Source organism: Tasmannia lanceolata, unplaced genomic scaffold, assembly GCF_043159265.1.
Source record: "Tasmannia lanceolata isolate RefF3 unplaced genomic scaffold, GAP_Taslan_0.1 ptg000011l, whole genome shotgun sequence".
In the NCBI taxonomy this organism is placed as follows: Eukaryota; Viridiplantae; Streptophyta; class Magnoliopsida; order Canellales; family Winteraceae; genus Tasmannia; species Tasmannia lanceolata.
In genome coordinates this window covers 1,370,765-1,377,838 of record NW_027518688.1, presented here as the reverse complement: position 1 = coordinate 1,377,838, position 7,074 = coordinate 1,370,765, and the positions used below count along the sequence as shown (strand labels likewise).

The following is a 7,074-nucleotide window of genomic DNA, read 5'->3' as shown; positions in this document are numbered from 1 at the left end:
GGCTGAAGGAAGAAAAATGGGCAAATATACCATTTCCTGGTTGAAAATGTATCGTGAAGTCAATGAACAACAAAAATGCACCACATACTAGGTCAGGTATTTTGCAAAGATTAGGTAGCTGGAGGAGGCTAGTCAGATGGAAGCATTCACACCCTCTTCAAGGTGATGAGAACTTTTGAAAAATAACACTATGATTGTCTACAAGAAATGGAAGTCTCTGCCCATTTGCCGATTGATGGCTTCTGTACCTGTCTCATAGGTGGGAGAAGTGAACTTTAAGGGAAAAGACAGCTCAACTTAAAAGCCAAACCAAGAATACCAAATGGAAGATCACCATTTCTTCAACTCATTCAGGCAGTAACAAGGTTTCATCCAAATGATATGATATAATAGAACTCTCATTCATACAATAACAAAGTTTCATCCAAATGGGGTTGGGCCTATCTTCTATAGCCAATAAACAATTCAAAATAGTTTCTTTCTAAAATACCACACATCAGAAATACTACATAGTGATGTCAACATGCAAAATAACATCCCAGCAATGCCTACCATCCGATATTACAGCTTCAAAAACCAAAGAATCACAGCTGCCATAATCAGAATGAAGCCCAACATGCAGCAAATGCAGGTACAGCTGATATTGATCACACCAAATAAACGATCGATAGTGGGTCTACAAAAAAACACCAAGTTAGTGACAATGGGCAGTGAGAAATGGCACCTTCTAAATGATGTTTTTGTTTTAAATGACGATTTAAAATTTCTTGTAAATGATGTAAAAATTTTTAAATGACAATGGGCAATGAGAAAAACACCCATAATCCAAGGACTCGTGATTTAAACTTATGTAACAAATAGTGAAAATGGGCAGTGAGAAATGGCACCTTCATCTAGAAAGCAAGTGTCTAACTCTCTTTATCTTACTCATTTCCATCTTGGTTATCGGCATTTTGCTGCTGATTTGCAGGCACCTATTAGCAAGCACAATAATAGAGATTTAAATCAATAAGAAAAAAAGCGGAGCATAATAAAATGACAAGAGCAATAATAACGTTTCCAAACCTTAGTCCTCTTTTGACAGCTTGTTTTGTAATGTCCATATCCCCCACATCTTGAGCACTGGCGTTGTTTTTTGTTTGCTTGAGCAGCCTCTATGCTAGATACATGACGTGTTGCACGCTTGGGCCTGCCCTTCGTCCTTACAACTTCGGGTCACGAATTGTAAACTCAGGTATTTGACTGGAATCAATGTTTGACTGAGGTATTTGACTGGAACCAATGTTTGACTCAGGTATTTGACTGGGACCAATGTTTGACTCAGGTATTTGACTGAGACCAATGTTTGACTGCAGTTGGCTATCAAATGTTGCCAAGTCAGTCTGCGGAGAGACAATCTCCTTCTCCTTCTTTTCAACTTCTGCAGCAAGCTCCGTACAAAAATCAGTCATCTTCTTGAAGAGAATCTCGTCATTACCAACTTTTTCAATCAATTGCTGCCATGTTGACATTAGACACTACCTCTTCAGTCCATTCACACCAATAGTATCTCCTTGGGTTACAGATGTTGTGGCCCCAGCTCGATACCTTGCATCAATTGACCATCTCTTTAATAAATAGTGTTTGGGGATAGTAGGTACTTGCTTTCTATCCATAACGTGAAGGATATGTCTGCATAATATTCCTTCCCTCTCAAACTTAGCACATTGACATGTCGCAGTTACATCGTTAGAACTGTCAAACAGAACCCTGAAGTATTTCTTCTTGTCATCTGTCCTAATTCCTACACTGTATTCCACAACATTACCGTTCTTTCCCAACTTGTCTTTCCATGAGGCAAAATTACCCATCATCTCATCTTGGAATATGGTGAACATCTTCTTCGTATAGAATTCCCCAGCCTTTAGTTCCAATGGGCTGGTTGTGTTCATTTTGGCAATTGTATTTGTCGACTTAAAATCTTCTTCGGATTCGGCTTTACGCCGCTCAACTAGTGCCTTATCGTATTGACCCAAGAATTCAACTAAGGAGGTGTTCTGGTTAACATAACCATCAAAGAAAGAATTTATGCTTTCACTCCGTTGACTAGATGTCATTCCTGCTGTGAATGTGTCTCTCCAATAGGCGGGGAACCAATGCTCAAGGAGATCCCACATTTTTCCTAACCAATGACTTTCATCAATATCATATTTACCAACCAAAGTTTTCCATTCGGTCTCAGATTCCTCTATTTCCCTCCTGTAAAACCAGTGATTGTAATCCTTGTAGAACTCACTGTCGGCATCTCTCATGTTCGCAACATGCTCAAGGAGATGCTTCTTTATGTGCCACGAACAAAACCGATGCCTGGTATGTGGAAACACTTTTCTAATTGCATTTCGCATAGCCCATCCATATCAGTTATTATAGCACCTGGAGCTTTATCAAACATACACGTGAGCCATTGCTCAAATAACCAGGTGAAAGTCTCCTCTGTCTCGTCGGCAAGAAGTACACATCCAAATAAAGTCAACTGCCTGTGATGGCTAACTCCAGTGAACGGTGCAAACGGCATTTTAAACCTGTTCGTTTTATAAGTCATGTCAAATATGATCACATCACTAAACGTAAGGCATGCTTCTGTGGTACCCTGATCCCGCGAGAGGGGTGTGGGGCGCGAGCCGCCGCTCTCTCTCTCTTGGTCTCTCGTATCCACGCGATTGGCGTGTGTTTTTAATTGTTGATTGTAATTCGTCTTTTATGTGAACTTGGGATCACTAAGGCAATCCGAATTCCACACGAAAGAGACTGACAGAGTCGCCACCTAGATGTGGGATCTAGGACCCGTAATTAACCAGAAATCTAGACTCGCTACCTGGTTACGAGAATGGAAGGTATGGGGAGTTATCCACCACATGCACCATCCTTGCCCGATAATCGGTCTTCGATTCCAAAAGCTAACTCTTTTAAATTTATTTTAAATGGCTCATTCAACTCTATGTTAATGTGCGAACTAAGTGACATGCATCCTATGATCTAATTTCAATGTGAATCCTAAATGTGTATCTTGATTTATTAATTTGTCTGGATTCAATCTAAGTGAAAGTTCTCCTAAAATTCTAATTTCATGGAAAGTCCTAAGTGATTTGATTAAGCATTTACAAGAAAATTAATATACAAAACACCACAATTTGTTTGTGGTGCCGACTCGCGGGTGGTATGCCATCAGACATCCAAGCTGCCTACGTACCCAAGCCTCACTGGGATCAGAGTCGACGTAGTTCGGTGCACCTAAGCTAAGTTACATATGCCTAACTCAACTAAGACACCGACCTAGACGGGATTGACTGTTTCAACAGTTTTAGGAGAAGTTATTTAATTCAAGTTGAGGATTTTATTATCTTAGGATTTCATCGAAGATGCTATATGATTCTTATCTAAATGCAAGTTGTCCCTTAGACTAATGCAGGTTAGCCTACATCCTAGTTTACTAGGCTTGTCCTAGGGAAAGATCGGGTGACTAGTGTAACTAGACCTATGGCACGGTTGCTATACATAGCAAACGTCCGTGATGAGGCTGGACTCCTAACTCTAGGACTCCCTAAAACTTAGGACACGACACGACACCAGTGTTCCTAAAGTGGGCTCTAATGGTTCTTAAGACGGAAACCATAATCCAATGGTTCCGAGAGACACAAGACAAATCGATTTAAATTCTCGAGGTTAATGAATTTTAGATTTCAAGGATTTTCAGTTTTTGGACATTCAAGGATTACCAATGGTTCTAGGGTTCACCAGTTTCGGCCCAGGATAGCATCCAAGGAAGGGAATCGTGCGCTCTTTCCTTGCGCAATTTAATACTTAGGTTATAGCATCTTATTGCCTGGCATATCTCAGGATTTCCGTGGACAGTGAACCTCGGAGCCAACAACGTGCTATAGCTTAAGTATTCAAATTGTCAAAGATCGGTTGCAATTGGGATACGATTATGGATGCATTGGCCATTTTTCCAGGGAAATCTAAAGATCCTAAGATTTCTGTTTCAATGGATTAAGGATTTAATATATGACAGAGATTTAAGGTTCTTTAGAGATTTTCAGGTGATTTTCAATTAATTTCGGATTTTCAATGAATTTTATCAATTTTAAGCATATGAGTGATTTTACAAGTGAAATTGTTGCAAACGAATTCGAAATGAGTTGAAACTTATACAGCAGCAAGATATGATGAGATGTAGCTTGCTGGAAGATTTTTACAGATTTTTACATTAAGCTCATATTTAATTTTGATTTAACAATTAATTGACCAGATTGCAAAAATAACACAGAAACTACTAGAAATAGAAATCTAAATTCCATGAAATTTCTACATTAGTAAGATATAAGTGAAAGTAGCATGCTGTGAGATTTTCATGAATTTAGAAAACTATTTACTATCAGTTTCGGATTTTTCAATTGTTAGACCAGATTATGAATTAACACTACATCCCATGTAAACCCAGATCTAAAGTAATTGAAACTTTTATAGAAGCAAGAAATATGAAATATAAGACTACTGTAAAAATTTTAAGAATTTTCTTTGTGATCTGATGTCAGTAAAAATTCCCCCAAAATCTGCTGGTTTTCAAAGAAAGCATAAAATTATATACCAAACAAAATCCAAAAATTCTCACAAATTCATGGTAGAATATATCATTATCATATTATTTTCCCACGAAATTTCATTATTTTTGGAATCTGGTTAGTATATCGTTTAGTTTTCTTTGTTAAAAATCATGCAAAAATCCGAAAATATACCAAATAATTCTAAAAAGATTCCGAGAACGGTGTACCTACCTGTGATCGAAATCCTCGCCGAATCCGAGAGCCGAAAAACTCGAAAATCCCGCCTCCGTGCGATCGCTTCCGCTTTCTTTCTCTTTTTCCTTCTTTTTTTGTTTCTTTTTCTTCTTTTCTTGTTTCTTTTTCTTCTTTTTTTTTTTCTTTTCAACCCCACATGGCAACTTTGTTAGAACACATGATAGAAGAGAAATGAGTTCTCCTCCCTTACTCCCCCTCATTGAACCATTTATAGCAAAGGAATGGGAGGGTGGTGGCCACCATTGTGGACTTATTCCATGGTAGGTGGCCACCATTGTGGACATATTCCATGGTAGGTGGCCACCATTGTGGACATTGAATTTTGACATGTGTGTGGCCCCATGCATGTTTTTTAAAGTCCTTTTGAGTAGGTAAAAGATAACCCAAGTGGGTCCCATATGTGACCAAATTCCCAATTGTGCATAAAATCATATGCCCCACTCCAAAGTATGATCGGAACCGTTCATTTGATGGGCGACATTGTGATTTAATTTGTGCTCCGCTAATCAATCCTATGGGCTGATCCAAGCCATCCAATAGATCAAAATGTGAATATGTTACCCTATTTTTAAATCACTCCCATTTGATGATCCGAACTGTCCATTTGATGGGCGACAATTGATGATCTTGACCGTTCAAATAGTGGGCGGCGATGTGATTTAATTTGTGCTCCACTAATCAATCCTATGGGCTGATCCAAACCATCCAATAGATCAAAATGTGAATATGTTACCCCATTTTTAAATCACTCCCATTTGATGATCCGAACCGTCCATTTGATGGGCGACAATTGATGATCTTGACCGTTCAAATGGTGGGTCGCAATGTAAATTGGTTGTGCCCCCTTAAATCATTCCTCTATGACGATCCAGACCATCCAATTGATGGGTCCCCTACCTAAGTAGGTTGTGTCCTCCTAAATCATTTCAATGGGCTGACCCGAGTAACTCAACCTGATGATAATTTCAAAATTGGTTGTTAAAACGACTTCTCTGAGATCTTGACCGTTCTCTTGATGATCATCTTTAGGTGTTGGATCGAAGAAGGTTTAACACTTATTTTCATTGAAACAATATGCGGGCCCCTTGATTGATCCAAATTTAAACAAATATCCGATACGGGCCCACCGACGGTCCAAGCTCCAATAAATGTCCAATGCGGGCCCACCGAATGGGTCTGAATTCTCCCCTAGCTTGGATTCTCCTGAATAACCATCCTCAACACTAGCGAAAAGAAAAATGCGGAACATTGCAGAATAGATCGGAAAGATTGAGAAAGCATAAGGGACGAACACGGGAATGGAAAACACTAGAATTCGACAACATCACACTAACTTCTTTGTTGATTAAAACGAATCAAAATGGGGTGTCTACAGATGCCCCTCTTTGGTAGAGATGATGTAGTTATTGAATACCAAAGCAAAAAATGACAAAACCATTTTGCGTAGCTTTAATCGACAAAGGACTCTCTAAACACAACGTACCTTAACATAATGCAAGACCCTAGATGAAATCCTGGAATTTGGAATGCACAAAATCCCGCTGCGGTGCCGCTCACAAACGGGCAACGAGAGAAGATGAGACCATTCACAAATGGACTCAGAAAATGAGATACCGTTCAGAAACGGGCTCAAACAGGATAGGAGGCCATTCACAAATGGATTCGGACAATGAGGTATCGTTCACAAACGGTCTCAAGGAGGATAAGAGACCATTCACAAATGGACTCGAGAAATGAGGCACCGTTCACAAACGGGCTCAAGGAGGACATGAGACCATTCCCAAATGGACTCAGAAAACGAGACACCGTTCACAAACGGGTTCAAGGAGAAGACGAGACCATTCACAAATGAACTCGAGAAATGAGGCGTCGTTTACAAACGGGCTCAAGGAGAACACGAGACCATTCACAAATGAACTCAGAAAATGAGGCACCGTTCACAAACGGGCTCAAGGAGAAGATGAGACCATTCACAAATGGACTCAGAGAATGAGACACCTGTTCACAAACGGGTTCGAAGAGAAGACGAGACCATTCACAAATGGACTCGAGAAATGAGGCACCATTCACAAACGGGCTCAAGGAGGACATGAGACCATTCACAAATGGACTCAGAAAATGAGATACCGTTCACAAACGGGTTCAAGGAGAAGACGAGACCATTCACAAATGGACTCGAGAAATGAAGCACCTTTCACAAAAGGGCTCAAAGAGGACATGAGACCATTCACAAATG

The 7,074-nt window shown here is 39.8% G+C and overlaps 1 long non-coding RNA gene across 1 annotated transcript; it reads right to left on the bottom strand.

Moving 5' to 3' along the window:
* Positions 1-441: 441 nt before the first annotated feature.
* On the bottom strand, positions 442-2,394 carry LOC143886108 (uncharacterized). Its single transcript, XR_013253679.1, has 3 exons — positions 1,066-2,394; positions 888-974; positions 442-676 (listed from the first exon to the last, which is right to left on the bottom strand). It is a non-coding gene; the product is annotated as an uncharacterized LOC143886108 (long non-coding RNA).
* Between the last annotated feature and the right edge of the window lie 4,680 nt (positions 2,395-7,074).